Below are 16,039 nucleotides of genomic sequence, written 5' to 3' on the forward strand. Positions count from 1 at the left end.
GTAGAGAGGCCAGCTGGATCTTTGCCTCATCCTCCACGATTTGTTGAATCCTGCAGTAGACCTCAATCTGCCTAATCCAATTATTAAGCTTCTCTGCATTACTTTCACCATTAAACATAGGAAGATCAAATTTAACATCTAATTTAAAGAATGGTTTCTTAGATGCATCCTTTGAATTTCTACGATTATGGTGGTGAGAGGAAGGAGAACCTTCACTCCTAGAAGGAGAAGGAGGGGTTTCTTCTCCACCATTCCCATGTGCTGAACCTTGTCCTTTTGGGTTTCTCTCTTCTGCTTTCTCCAGCCTTAAAACCAGCTGACTGATATTCTCTGCCATTGAATAGAAGGTATTTCTGAAATTACGCTCCTCTTCAAGATGAGCCTCGTCTTTTGCCATGTTTCTCCTTCAAGGTGCAGGCCCTGCTTCTAGATCGAAAGGTTCTAGTTCCCCTTTGCCTCTTTGAATCTTGTTTCTTGTTAGCATACAAACATGTAATTCACATATAAAAAACCTTGCTCTGATAACACTTGATCCAGGATACTTTTTCTTATAGATGTATGAAAAGAATCACATGTGAAGATTGCTGCTTAACACAGAAGTTTAATGTGTGCACAAGAACAGAAGAAGAAGAAACACATGAAAACATGAAGGAAGACACAAAGACTTGATAACTGAGTTAGTTTAACTCAGACTACGTCTCCGAGCCCTGCTCGAACAATGGGGAAGCCTTCTTATATTAAATGGCATGAAAAGAAGAGAATTACAATCATCAACTGAATACAAGAGGCTTATACCTCCATTATGAAAGATGGCTATGAAATGGAGACCTTAGACAGAGAAATGGGCAGCACCAATGCATCCGTGGCATTGAAAGGGGTTGAAAACATCTAAAACTTGTCCAAAACAGACAAAATGCACTATCGGCTCCTAGAAGCTCTCCTGCCTCGAACAACGTGCTAAAAAATCCTCTCCTCCATCCTTTTTCCAATTGCTGGGCTTTATATGTGTCATTTAGGACAAAAAGCAGCTAAATCAGGGCTGTCTGGTTCAAAATAGAGGCCGATGGAGTAGAAGGATCGGTGGGCACAACTGACCCTTAAAAATAGCCTCTTTATCATTGTAGCGATAAAGTACCAAAAACCCCAAAAAAACACTAAAGTCTAATAAAAACCCATTTACCTGGATTTCAAATTTATTAAATCAGGTGTATATTCTTTATCGGGTCCGGGCTCGATATTGCAATCACAAGTCACTGAGGTCCAAGGCCCTATTAACAGGGAGAATGTTGATCGTCAATTACCAATCACTGATATCAGCATCGGTCGATCGCACTGTTGATTGCTGATCGCAGATATTGGTGTCAGCAGATTGAACCTCCGATCGCCGATGCCGATTGCCCTGATATCATCGATATTAATTCCGCCAACCTGATCACCCTTCAAATGTCGATTCGATTTAATTGGAGATCAGTGATTGGGGGTTCCACTGCGCCTCCTTAAGTCCACCTCTTTGGATCCTCCATTGCGATTTTGGCCTTTTAAGGCTTAAAACCCACTTTTTAAAGGAAAATCCTCATTTTCTTAAAGAACAAAGCAACGTTCTTTTCGCGACAACTTCATCATCCGAACTCGGATTGAAGTGTCGTTCATGCCATTGGAATCAGGATGACAAGATATACACTGGTCCTGGGTCGACTTCATTCTGAGCACTTTGATTTCTAAGATTTTTCATGCCAATGTATCTGAAGGTCCACCTAGATCATCCACGTCATCCATCTTAACTTGCATGCCATTTATATTAGATTTCACACATCCATCTTAACTTGCATGCCATTCATATTAGCTTTCACACCATCCATCTTAACTTCCACACCATTCATATTAGCTTCCACGCCATTCATCTTGGCTTCATTTACCTTTAGTGAGAGTGAAATTTGTTGTACTTGGTCTTGTAATTTTGATATATCATGTTGCATTTCTTCCTCTTCTTCACAAGTCATGCTAGAGCTTTTAGGTTGCTTACTAGGTGTTTGCATTTTATTTCTTTAGGGCATTAATTAATGCTAATAATTCTTCACTATTCCCTTTGAATTCCTTCAAACTAATTTTTCAAACCAATCTTATGCAAAATTTTAAAAAAACTACACACCTTTTTTTTCTCAATTTGTAAGAGATCGATATTGAATATGTTGTATCTCTGTAAATGTGGACCTTAAATATCTAAAATCACATCTTGTGGCAGCCCTTTAAGTCCTGTTTCTAGCCCCACAAGTATGATCAAGATTGGAATCTCCAAGTAAGAGTTATGCCAAATCTCCCACGGTGTCCTGATTATAGACTAGTTCAGTAGATCAAACTTGTACAACATGCCACGTGTAACTGTTTCGACCTTAGTAACTGAAAATGATATACAGAAATCTACAAGCCATCCTATTTGTGAAAATTCTTACGAAATTTCAATCTGATGCTCAAAACAAAAGTTATGGTGATTTTCCCTAGGTCACCTGTTTGAAATGTAATTTGAGAGTCTGCAAAAACCCTAACTTCCTCTTATCATATCTCTGCAAATGTAGTGAGAAAAGATTTGAAATTTGGCCCCGAAGTTCAAAACAATATTGTCTCAAATGGGTTTTTTTTTTAGCTTCTGAAATGTTGCAGAAAAAAGTTATTGCGAAAAGGCCACGATGACCTTTTTGGATCAGCGAAACCCTAGAATCCAAAGCTCTGATACTAATTGTTAGGAAACCAACTCACAAAAAGATAGAAAAGATATATGAACACCTTAGAATTCAGCCTCTTCGAGGGGGAAACCTCCTTTACATTACATAAATGAACAATTCTTGGATGATACAAATGACTAAACCTCCCTTCTATATATAGGAGTTTAAGGGGTCACAATATAATCAAGCCGACATAATAGTAATAACAGAAGGGAACACAAATAACAATAATGGGTTTCTTTGGGGAATACTAATAACAATATGGGGAAAATAGGGGCACAATAATAAAAACAAGGGATACAATGACAATAGTAATGGGGGAGTCACTAGTATTATAGGGGCCTAACAAGGAATGTATTCTAGATATGCTAGTTCAAAAATATTCATTGGTATGAATTCTTAAAAATAAATTTGTAAACAATATCATAGAGATTCTCTGGTCTAGGCTCAAGAATCAACTCCATAGGCTAAAGTATAGAGGTGTGAATTTCCTACTCCATAGGTCCGAGTTATGTGCTCCAAAATGCTAAGAATTAGGGAAAGTTATGTTCTCTACAAAGGCCAAAAATTAGGCCAAGTTTTGTGCTTTATAAAGGTTGATTTCTCTTCTCCAAAGAGGCCAAATTATGAGTCTCCATAGTGGTTGAGTTCTTTGCTCCAAAGAGGATGAACTTTTAGTCTCCATAGTGACCTAGTTCTATACTTAAAAAGTGGTCAAATTCAGAGCTAAACTGTGTTGATTTTAGATCCAATGATAGCCCAAGAAGATATCCAAATAACTGATAATATAATCCACCAAAAATCCTTAAACTAAATTAGAGATAAAATGAAGATTATCATTCTTCCTCAGGTTTGAGTTCTTCACTTTTCTACCTTGAATGAGTCATGTGCCTTTCCTTTAATGAGTTTTGCACCTTTTCTTCAACAAGTTTTGTATCTTTTCTTGGATGAGTTCAGATGAAAATGAAGGAGAGGTTACTATATTATACTATTCATTCACTTAAGCATCACGTCTATTGGAGGGGGCCAGCTTGTTATCATTTATATTTTTAACATTGATGCTTTGTTTTCAATATAGTACAAATCCTTTACTAAATCTTGTCCATTCTTATGTATGTCAAAGGAAAGAGATTATATTCTTTCAGTTTTGCATAAACAATCAGTGAATGTGTCCATAAATGGGTTTGGTACATGTTTCCTTTATAATTTTTTCATGTGGTGTTGTATAAGTTTTTAAACTTTGGATCACTAGATTATCTATAGTTTTCCTAAAAGATACTATCTCTTATCCATTTCACATATTTTCCTAACAATAATAAAATTTCTTTCTAGTTTATACTTGGAATTAGGGCACTGCTCACACACTTGCATTATGATTTTATTTTACTAGGAGTTCTTTCCCCTCCCAACTTTTAATGAGCTCCTCATATCAAGATCTTCTAAGGTTGTGTACATGTTAATAATTACATCATGCCTTTTCACAGTTACTGAAGGATGGTAAAAAAAATGACTCCTTGGTCAACCATACTTGTCCTTACATTAATGGAAATATCCCAAACAATCTCACCCATGCTTGACAATTACTTTGACATCAATGCCAATGTCCAACACAAGTCTAGTTTGTGGCCGAAGTTGTAGTTCTATTATTGACCTAGTTCTAGCATGATCTTTGAGGTGGTCGAGATCTTTTGGAGAACTATAATGGGGATTTTGGAGGCCAAGTTTAGTTTTCTAAGGAAGTGTTAAGGGAGTTTTTAGTTAAAGTAGTGATATTAAGGTGATGATATGGCCAATCGCTATTGTGGAAAGAAGTGTAGTAGGAACATTGCTATCATGAATTTTTTTTGTCATAGGCCTGTGGGATGCATAAGGTGAATGCTTATTGCAAAGGTTAATAGGCCACATGAAGCATAACTTTAAGTCTTTAAAAGGCTTGTTTGGTTCCAAGTGTATTGAAAATCCCTATATAGCAGAAAGAAATTTATAATACTGAGTAGAAGCTACGAGGTGGGAAAAAATTGTCTTTGAAAATATAATAAACCTATGTAGTGATAGTTGAACAGTGAACCACAAGAGTTGAGGAAGTTGAAGTGTCATATGGGAATACCTCATTTTGATCAAATATAGAGAACAAACATGTAGGAGATCATCTAAAGAACCAAGTCAAGGAGCCTAGTTGAAGAGCAGACATTTAAGGTGTACATGTCAAGTGGTTGTGGTCAAGATTGAAGGAAAAAACTTGAGGGCCACATGGTTAGACAAAAATTCACTAAAGAATTTGTTGAGGACCATAAGTTATTGATGACAAATCCAAGGAACAACTTGAAAACATAGATTATTTCCTACAGTTTGTTGTGTTGGTGCTCAACTAGGGGGATTTGTGTATCCTGTAGGTTTGTTATGAATAAAATATATAAAAATAATAAAAATGAATAATAATCTTAATAATAGTTAATTATAGAAGAGGCATCTCTCTAAGGAAATGAGCAGTCATGAAGGGGCACTTACCTAGGTATATAAGCGAACGCTCATTTGTAACCATATCATCTCATATCTTATATAAATATATTATTGTCCTATCATGGATATCTATGTATTTAAGATATTATGAGTATTCAGTTGCATATATATATATATATATAATTTATTCAAAAAAATTGTATCAAAGCTATTCGATCCTCTCGCTATTCAACCACTGCACAAAGCCAATGGAATACGTCCTTTGGCCATTAACCCTTTATCAAGTTAGTTTCCAGTGGAATTCATGCTTTTAGCCACACAAGTTTTGGAGGTTCTCCATTCTGCCATTAGGCCTTTGGCCACTAAAATAAATGAACATAATATATTAGGATTTTTATTTTTATCTTAATCTCTAAATTAGTCAAAGGTAGTTTTATCGGTTAGGGTTATTTACTTGTCTGTTTCTAATAAACCCTGGATTAATAATTGTCCTGTTATTCTAAAAGGAAAAGACAAATGTGTCTAAAAGGAAAATCTTGTCAAAAGGGTAGAACCAAATGATTAATAGCCATGTAATTGTAAATTCTACAACTGAAAAGTAACTGTACAGTTTCATTAACTGTGAACAAGAAACATATAAATGTAACAACGAAAGTCATGTAAAAGGTTCAGCACTTCTTGCACTCCATAATATCAATAATAGTGAAATCAATTCAGTCCATCTGTATGTCCTACTGTATTTTTATTGTGATTTCTAATTAATGAGCATCTGAACAGATAACATACTATACACAGAACATTGTGTTTAATTCTTTTTGTTTTTCCTGAGAAAAAGAACTAGTCCTAACAGCGAGACAGAAGAGCAAAGGCAAGAATGAGGGCTTACATTTCTATTGAGGCAAACAGTGAAGATAGAAAAGGAGTGACACAAGAAAATTCCAGTACGGGCCAAGCATCCACAGGCCAGACGAAATTTTCTATTATTTTCTTTTAAATTGACTACCAAAACAAATTACCAGAGCAACTACAGTGTCCTCTCATGTTCGTATGAAACATCACAAGCATAGCCGAAAGCAATAATTATAGTCTAGGCAAAGAATCTAGAGCAAACCAAGAGAATGACGACCTAATTACATAAACAACATTCATGTAAACCGAACCCAATTTTATTTCCTAAAGTTCTTCTCTTTCAAAATTTCAAAAACAAGTATATAACAATACATAGTAGCACTGCAAGATAAAGCCCAGACTAGCGTAAATCCAGTGGACGACAAACCCTAGGTGAGGGTTTTGAAAAGTTAAGTTCATACACAGGAAATTACAGTAAAAAATCACCAGATAGTGGAAGCCCAGACCACCAATACAACAGGAAACTATTCAGAGCCAAGAGTCAATTGACAAGCACCGAGGGTGACAAACCCTCAGACTAGAAGGCCTATTTTAAAAACAGAATGAGGACTGAAGGAAATTCATGTGACAGAGCCTACCAGACAAGACCGAAGCATTCATTACCGAGACCTCCAACCGCAAACCCTCAACATCTGCAAATAAACCGACATATAGGTGTTAGAGTCACATTATTACAGAAGTGAAATTACAGTGCCTGGAAAAAAAATAACAGAAGTTGCATTTAACTTACCTGAGGAATTGCAGTCAGAACCAAGGACAAACTTTCCATTGACAGCTTTCGACCTACTGCGGAGATGAAGGACCAAACAGGTTAGGGACTGAGGAAAGAAAACCATAAATTGAATCAAGGAAGGAGGGGCTACCTGCATTTGAAACCAAGGACAGAAGGATGCCATCGTTTCGAGCCTCAATGCAAGCCAACCACTGAGTTGCAAACAAGAACATGAAATACCAACATATAACTTGAAACACGATGACCTGTTGAGCCAACAACAGGAAAAAACAATAACAGAGAACCACTTACCCAGGCGACGGTAGGAATTCCCACAACTGCCCAACGAACTAGGCCAAAGGACAACCACACAGACATAAAAGAACCAGTATAGAAGTCACAAAGAGGCATGCCCAGAACTTGCAGTAAAGTTGCATACTCAACTCGCAAAGCATAGTAGAACAAACCCTTGGCAAGCCCAATGAAAATGACAAAATTAACGATGAACGAAGAGTTTTGGCATAGCAAGGAGCGGGAAACGCGACCCGAGGTGAGTACACAGACTTAATTGTGAAATTGAATGCCACCTAACCCATTTCCAAAATATCCGATGGTTTGATCCTCACACATGTAATCACAACCATAATATCTACCCAATCATATAATCACCCAAACAATCATTTTAATTGCCTAAAGTCCAAACAGTGTTGGGCTAGTCCCATCATAGTGGTATCAGAGCAGGTGAAATTGATTGAAGAAATGGAGAGAGGAAGGTGAGGTCGTGGCAAAGGTGCTCGAAGGATAGTAGAGGAAGGACTGAGAGAGGATATCAGAATTCTTACTGCCCGTTTGGAGGTAGTAGAAGTAGGGAGAAGAAGAGACTTGGAGGTAGGCGATGACAGTGAAGAGGAAGCTGAAGCAGCAAAAAATGGACCGGAGGGTGAGACCCCAGAAGTGAGATTGTTGAGGTCTGTTTTAGTGGCAAGCAGTAAACCCAAAACAGAACTCCCAACCTATGATGGTAGCCTGTCCATAGAGGTTCTACTGGATTGGATTAGCGAGATGGATAAGTATTTCGAGTGTGAGGAAGTCAGCGAAGACCGCAGAGTGTGGTTCGCTACGATGAAATTGAAGGGACACACAGCCTTGTGGTGGGATAGTGTCCAGTTGGAGAGAAAGAGACTGAACAAGTTGCCGATTAAAACCTGGTCAAGGATGGTGGCCAAGTTGAAGGGCAGATTTTTACCGAAAGACTATCAAATTGCACTACACAGGTAAGTGCAGAATCTGAAATAGAAAGGAATGACAGTAAGGGAGTACATGGAGGAGTTCTATCGAGTGAACTTAAGAGCCGGATATACAGAGGATACCGCGGAAAGGACAACCAGGTACGTAAATGGTTTAAGACTAGAAATTTTAGATGAAATTAGTATTTTATCTCCAAAGAACACTAAAGAAGCATATCAAAGTGCGATGAAAGCTAAAGAGAAAATTACTAGAAGGTAGAATGCCCGGAGAGGAAGAGGAGCCGGCAAGGGAAAAAGCCAGTCATATGGCAGAGGGCGGACTGCTAGTAGTAATGAGGAAGGCAGCAGTTCTAGAGCTTTCAGATCAGCGGACAGAGGTGATAATGCGAGAGGCAGTAGGTCATCCCAGTGAGGCAGGGGAAATGGCCGAGGTAGAGGGGCTGGTTATCAGTGTTACAGGTGTCATAAATGGGGACACAGATCATTTGAATGTCCAGAGGTAGATCAAGCTGGACAGAGGGGTGCATATGTTGCACAACCAGAGGAAGCAGTGACACCTCCCCAAGAAGTAGAAAATGCTCCAGAGATAGGGGAAGCCCTGGTGCTGAACAAGGTGTTGTTAAAACTAGCCAAGGAGGTCACCAAACAAACACATCAGAAGGCTTTGTTTAGAACAGTTTGTAAGTCACGTGGTAAGTGTTGTAAGTTAATTATTGACAGCGGTAGTACAGATAACTTGGTGTCCACAGAGATGGTGGAAAAGTTGGAATTGAAGTGCTTGAAACATCCCACCCCTTACAAAGTCTCATGGCTGCAAAAAGGCCATCAGTTGCTGGTAGATGAACAGTGTGAGGTGGAGTTTCAAATAGGAAGATATCAGGATAAATTCGTTTGTGGCATCATGCCAATGGATGCATGTCACATACTGCTAGGCAAGCCTTGGCAGTATGACAGGAAGGTGGTACATGACGGATTGACGAACTGTTATAAGTTTATCAAGGATGGAATCAAGCATACACTTGTGCCCATCAAAGAGGAAGGGACAACAGGGACAAGTGAACCAAGAGCATTGTTGGTTAGTGGAAAACAGTTTCTGAAACAAGTTGAGGACAGTGAGATGGGTTATGCAGTTGTATATAGAGCAAAAATAGTGTTGTTGCATACAGAGGTATTAGATTTACCTACAGAAATCCAACAAACATTGCAGGAATTTACGGATATAGTGGTGGATGACATGCCAGATAAGTTACCTACCAAAAGAAGCATAAGTCATCATATTGACTTCATACCTGGAGCCAGTTTGCTTAGCAAAGTGGCATACTGAATGAGCCCCAAGGACAATGAAGAGATTAGGAAGCAGGTGCAAGAACTGCTAGACAAAGGATTGATAAGGGAAAGTTTGAGCCCTTGTGTAGTCCCAACGGTTCTCGCTCCCAAGAAGGGAGGAGAGTGGCAGATGTGCACAGACTCGAGGGCCATCAACAAAATCACCATCTAGTACAGGTTTCCACTGCCACAGATGGATGACATGATGGATTGTTTAAGTGGGGTAGCATATTTCTCTAAGATAGACTTGAAGAGCGGGTATCATCAGATCCAGATACGAGAGGGGGACGAATGGAAGACAACCTTTAAGACGAATGAGGGACTATACGAATGGTTGGTCATGCCATTTGGACTGAGAAATGCACCCAATACATTTATGAGGTTAATGAATGAGATGCTGAAGGAGTACATCGGAAAATTTGTGATAGTGTACCTGGATGACATACTAATTTTCAGCAGGACAAGGGAGGAGCACCTTCAACACATTCGGAAAGTGCTGGAAAAATTACAGCAGAATAAACTGCTAATAAATTTGAAGAAATGTACTTTTCTACAGAAGGAATTGATTTATTTGGGCTTTGTAATAGCAGAAAATGAACTGAAGATGGATCCAGAGAAGGTTGCAGCGATAGTTAATTGGCCATCTCCGAAAAAATTATTTGAGGTACATAGCTTTCATGGACTAGCAAGTTTTTAATGGAAATTCATAAGGAATTTTAGCGAAATTTGTGCACCTATGTTGGACACCATTAAAAAGGCCAGTTAGCCTTTTCGATGGACGGATGCAGCAGAGAGAAGTTTCCAGTTATTAAAGAGAAAGATCACTGAGAGGTCGATCCTAAGATTGCCAAACTTCAAGAAGCTTTTTTAGGTTCGTTGTGATGCTAGCGGTACAGATACTAGAGATGTACTTAGACAGGAGGATAAGCCTGTGGCATTCTTCAGTGAGAAGTTAAATGAAAGCAGACAAAAATATTCGTCTTATGACAAGGAGTTCTATGCTGTTATACAGGCATTAAAACATTGGAGGCATTATCTGCTGGGAAATGAATTTGTGTTGTTTTTAGATAATTCTGCACTACAGTATGTAATGCAACAGCACAAGCTGAACCACAAACATGCCAAATGGGTGGAGTATTTGTAGAGTTTCAACTTCGTGTTGAAACATATCAGTGGGCAGGCCAACAAGGTGGCGGATGCACTGAGTAGGAGAGCTTTACTTCTGCAGGAGAGTACTATGCAAGTGCTAGGTTTTGAGCACTTAAAAGATTTATACCAGACTGATACAGATTTTAAGGAGGCCTATGAGGCATGTTAGAATCCCTTGGTGAGAGATAACAGTCCATGGTTGGACTACAACTTACAAGAGAAACTATTGTTTAAGGGAGGATAGCTATGCATACCTGACTGCTCAATGAGAGAGAATATTATTCGGGAGAAGCATAGTGGAGGTCTTGCCGAACATTTCGGCATGGAAAAGACACTCGATCAGCTCAATCATTTCTACTTTTGGCCAAAGATGCAGAGGGATGTACAATGATTTGTGACCAGATGTAAAGTGTGCCAGTTGGCGAAGGGTCACAGTCAAAACACGAGACTGTACACACTGTTACTTGTTCCAGGCAGGCTGTGGGACTCAGTCAACTTAGACTTTATCTTGGGTCTACCTAAAACACAACGAGGTTATGATTCGGTGATGGTAGTGGTGGAAAGATTCTCAAAGATGGTGCATTTCATCCCTTGCAGAAAAATCAGTGATGCCACTCATGTGGCCCTCTTGTTTTCACAGAGGTTGTTAGGTTACATGGGTTGCCTAAGTCTATCCTTTCGGATAGGGATGTGAAGTTTACAGGGCACTTTTGGCATACCCTGTGGAAGAAAATGGATACACAGCTGAGTTACAGCTCTACTTATCACCTACAAACTGACGGAAAAACAGAGGTGGTAAACAGGAGTCTGGGAAACCTGCTACGAAGCTTGGTTGGAGAGAATTCGTGGATGTGGGATCGAGTGCTTGCACAGGCAGAGTTCACTTATAACGACTCGCCTAATCACAACACAGGCTTTAGCCCATTTCAGATCCTGTATGGCATGCATCCTCGCGGAGTGCATGAGTTGCGGGATCTTGGACTGCAAGAAAGGCAAAGCGCAGATGGAGAAGATTTTGCTAACACGATGAGAGATTTGCATGAGCAGGTAAAAATTAAATTGCAGGACAGTAGCCTAAAGTATAAACAGCAAGCAGATTTGAAAAGGAGGGAAGTACAGTTTAACGTGGGAGATGAAGTCCTCGCGCATTTGCATAAGGAATGCTTCCCTAGGGGTGCATACAATAATTTAAAGTATAAGAAGATAGGACCCTGCAAAGTCCTCCAGAAATTTTCGGCAAACACCTATGAGATGCAGTTGCCAACCGGAATAGGCATTTCACCTATCTTTAATGTAGCAGACCTGTTTCCCTACATGGCTGACCTAGAAGAAAAGGAAGAAGATAGAACCATGTGGCCTACATGAAATACCCAAGATGGAGGAGAAGCTTGAATGAGACAGATGCCTTACGTTCAGCCTCCCGAGATCGAGTGCATTCTTGACACTTAGGTGGCCAAACGAACTCGGCGGAAGGAGTATCTACAATACTTGGTCAAGTGGAAGAACCATCATATTGAGGACAGTTCGTGGCTTGATGCCAGGCAGATTGAGCAGACAGGTTCTTCAGTCAAGGAGCTCATGGACCAGAGTCATGATTTTCTTTTTCCCAGGAGCCTGATGCAGGAGCATCCAACTCAGGCACCATGACCAAGTGTTGGTCTCTGCCAGGTTGAAAAGTTGAGTTAACATTTTATTTTTCTTTTATGTTAGTTTGTCAGAATAGGAGGTAGGATTTTTATTTTTATCTTAATCTCTAAATTAGTCAAAGGTAGTTTGATTGGTTAGGGTTATTTACTTGTCTGTTTCTAATAAACCATGGATTAATAATTGTCTTGTTATTCTAAAAGGAAAAGAAAAATGTGTCTAAAAGGAAAATCTTGTCATAAGGACAGAACCGAATGATTAATAGCCATGTAACTGTAAAGTCTACAACTAAAAAGTAACTGTACAGTTTCATTAACTGTGAACAAGAAACATATAAATGTAACAGCGAAAGTCATGTAAAAGGTTCATCACTTCTTGCACTCCAATAATATCAATAATAGTGAAATCAATTCAGTCCATCTGCATGTCCTACTGTATTTTTATTTTGCTTTCTAATTAATGAGCATCTGAACATACAACATACTGTACACAGACCATTGTGTTTAATTATTTTTCTTTTTCCTGAGAAAAAGAACCAGTCCTAACAGTGAGACAAAAGAGCAGAGGCCAGAATGAGGGCTTACATTTCTGTTGAGGCAAACAGTGAAGACAGAAAAGGAGTGACACAAGCAAATTCCAGTACGGGCCAAGCATCCATAGGCCAGATGAAATTTTCTATTATTTTCTTTTAAATTGACTCCCAAAACAAATTACTAGAGCAACTACAGTGTCCTCTCATGTTCGTATGAAACATCACAAGCATAGCCGAAAACAATAATTGCAGTCTAGGCAGAGAATCCAGAGTAAACCAAGAGAATGATGACCTAATTACATAAACGACATTCAGGTAAACCGAACCCAATTTTCTTTCTTGAAGTTCTTCTCTTTCAAAATTGCAAAAACAAGTATATAACAATACATAGTAGCACTGCAAGATAAAGCCCAGACCAGCGTAAAGCCAGTGGATGACAAACCCTAGGTGAGGGTTTCGAAAACCGTTTCATACATAGCCATAGATGCATAAGCCCATGAATGACAAACCCTAGGTGAGGGTTTTGAAAAGTTGCATTCATACACAGGAAATTACAGTAAAAAATCACCAGATAGTGGAAGCCCAGACCACCAATACGACAGGACACTACTCACAGCCGAGAGTCAATTGACAAGCACCGAGGGTGACAAACCCTCACGACCAGAAGGCCTATTTTAAAAACAGAACGAGGACTGAAGGAAATTCATGTGACAGAGCCTACCGGACAAGACCAAAGCATTCATTTCCAAGACCTCCAACCGCAAACCCTCAACACCTGCAAAGAAACCAACATACAGGTGTTAGAGTCACATTGTTACAGAAGCGGAATTACAGTGCCTGGAAAAAAAATAAGTAACAGAAGTTGTATTTAACTTACCTGAGGAATTGCAGTGAGAACCGAGGACAAACTTTCCACCCACAGGTTTCGACCTACTGCGAAGATGAAGGAGCAAACAGGTTAGGGACTGAGGAAATAAAACCATAAATTGAATCAAGGAAGGAGGGGCTACCTGCATTTGAAACCGAGGACGGAAGGACGCCATCGTTTCGAGCCTGGATGCAAGCCAACCACTGAGTTGCAAACAAGAACATGAAATACCAACATATAACTTGGAACACGACGACATGTTGAGCCAACAACAGGAAAAAAAACAATCATAGAGAACCACTTACCTAGGTAACAGTAGGAATACCCACAACTGCCCAACAAACCAGGCCAGAGGACAACCACACAGACAAAAAAGAACTAGTACTGAAGTCACCAAGAGGCGCGCCCAGAACTTGCAGCAAAGCTGCATACTCAACTCGCAGAGCATAGCAGAACAAACACTTGACAAGCCCAACGAAAATGACGAACTGAACGACAAACGAAGAGTTTTGGCATAGTAAGGAGCGGGAAACGCGACCCGAGGTGAGTACACAGACTTAATTGTGAAATTGAATGCCACCTAACCCATTTCCAAAATATCTAATGGTTTGATCCTCACACATGTAATCACAACCATAATATCTACCCAATCATATAATCACCCAAACCATCATTTTAATTGCCTAAAGTCTGAACAGTGTTGGGCTGGTCCCATCACCACCCCATCCGCCTTCTCCACTCGCAACGAATTTCTCTACCGCCATTGTCACCACCCTAGTTGCCATCGCCTCATTCGTCTTACCGACCAACCATGTTTCATTACAACCTTCGATGTCGTGAACCAAAGAGCCACCATCTAATCTGTCAATAGTATAAACAACCACAAATTGAGTGACCAACCACTGCTGAAGTGCTGCCCCAACAAAAATCCACTACCATCGTTGTTCCTTGTTGTGATGTTCACTGCCACTCTATATTAACATTGCCCACCATATCCTATACACACATTGACTGTCCCATACCCCACCACATTTCTCTTCCATTACCTCTTCAACCAATAATGTACATCCAAAAACCACTATGGAACTTACTCTTAGTCGCTTGTGTCAAAATACAATTTCAATTTAGCATACCTTTAGATGCCCTCTCTTACCATAGTAGAATCTTGCATACAAATTCAATTGATTCCGCTCTATATGAATGCGTATATACACTTGAAGGTGATGAATTTACCTAAAATACTTATAAACGTTTGTCAAAATATGCATAGGTTATCACATTAAAGTTTAATTAAATCAAAGCATTACATAAAAGTACTTAAAAAAATTATATATACATATATGTTATTAAAAGAAAAGTATTTAGGTAATTAAAAATATCCCCGGTTTAATACAAGGTAAAAAGAGGGAAAACTTGAAAATGACGAAAGGAAGATTCTCTTATAAAGGTGGCATGATCTCATGTTATGGATTATGTACATTAAAGGGGAATATTCAAGGAAAATATATTAATATAATTATTAACAAGGACCATGAGGAAAATTACACTAATGTTAATTAAATTAGCAAATTAGTTATTAATTCCAGGATCACATATAATTCAGAATAAAGAAGCCTCTTATTTCGAAGAAAAATACAAGATTCAAAACTTACAAGTAATAATTGATGAATATGAGTATGTATCTCAATTTGGTGTAACAATTGTTGCTAACTAAAATATTGACACAATTTTTGGGTTACCTTGTTTTACAGGATTGGGTACATTCTTTTTAAACGTGGAGAACAAAATTCTAATTTTTCCTTCTAAGAAGAACACGATCACATTCCAAGACATGGAACCAAAGTCAAAATCAATATTGCCTTCATAAATGTACTTTAGGGATATTTCAAATTTTTTTCTTCAAGAGAATTAGAAAACAATATCAAAGAAGCAAAAGGAGCTTAAATAAATAATAAACAATAAAAAAAGAAAAAGAAAATTCACGTTTGAAAGATCATAGCTATAAACTACTTGCACAAGTTAGGAAGTGTAAATCTTTGAAGCACAAATTAGAACAAGAAAAGAAAGTTATGAGAACGAACTCAAAGAGAGTCTATTAGGGAAAGAAGAAGATTTTTTTTGCTTAAGAAACTCTTAATTGAAATCTATTAGAACAAGTCAAAAGTTTAAAAGATGAGGAGAAAGACACTAAGAATAAAGTCAACAATCTAGAAAACAAAGAACTTTCATGTCTAAAGAATCATAATAAAAACCTACTTAAGAAAATAAAAAAACTTAAGAATGATAAGGATTTATTAAAATATAAGTTAGAACAACTTAATCAAGAAGAAGCATCAAAATATTTAGATGTGAAAATTCAAGTTGAAGAAAAGGGGGCAAACTCTGATCCAGATAATACCACAACCTAAGAAGATCCCAATCTAATTGAAGTAAAAAGATATTCAAATGTTGCAATTTAAATGGCATGAATTT

Source organism: Pinus tabuliformis, chromosome 4_1 (genome assembly GCF_031772625.1).
Source record: "Pinus tabuliformis cultivar Carrire ecotype Pingquan chromosome 4_1, CPIR1, whole genome shotgun sequence".
NCBI lineage: Eukaryota > Viridiplantae > Streptophyta > Pinopsida > Pinales > Pinaceae > Pinus > Pinus tabuliformis.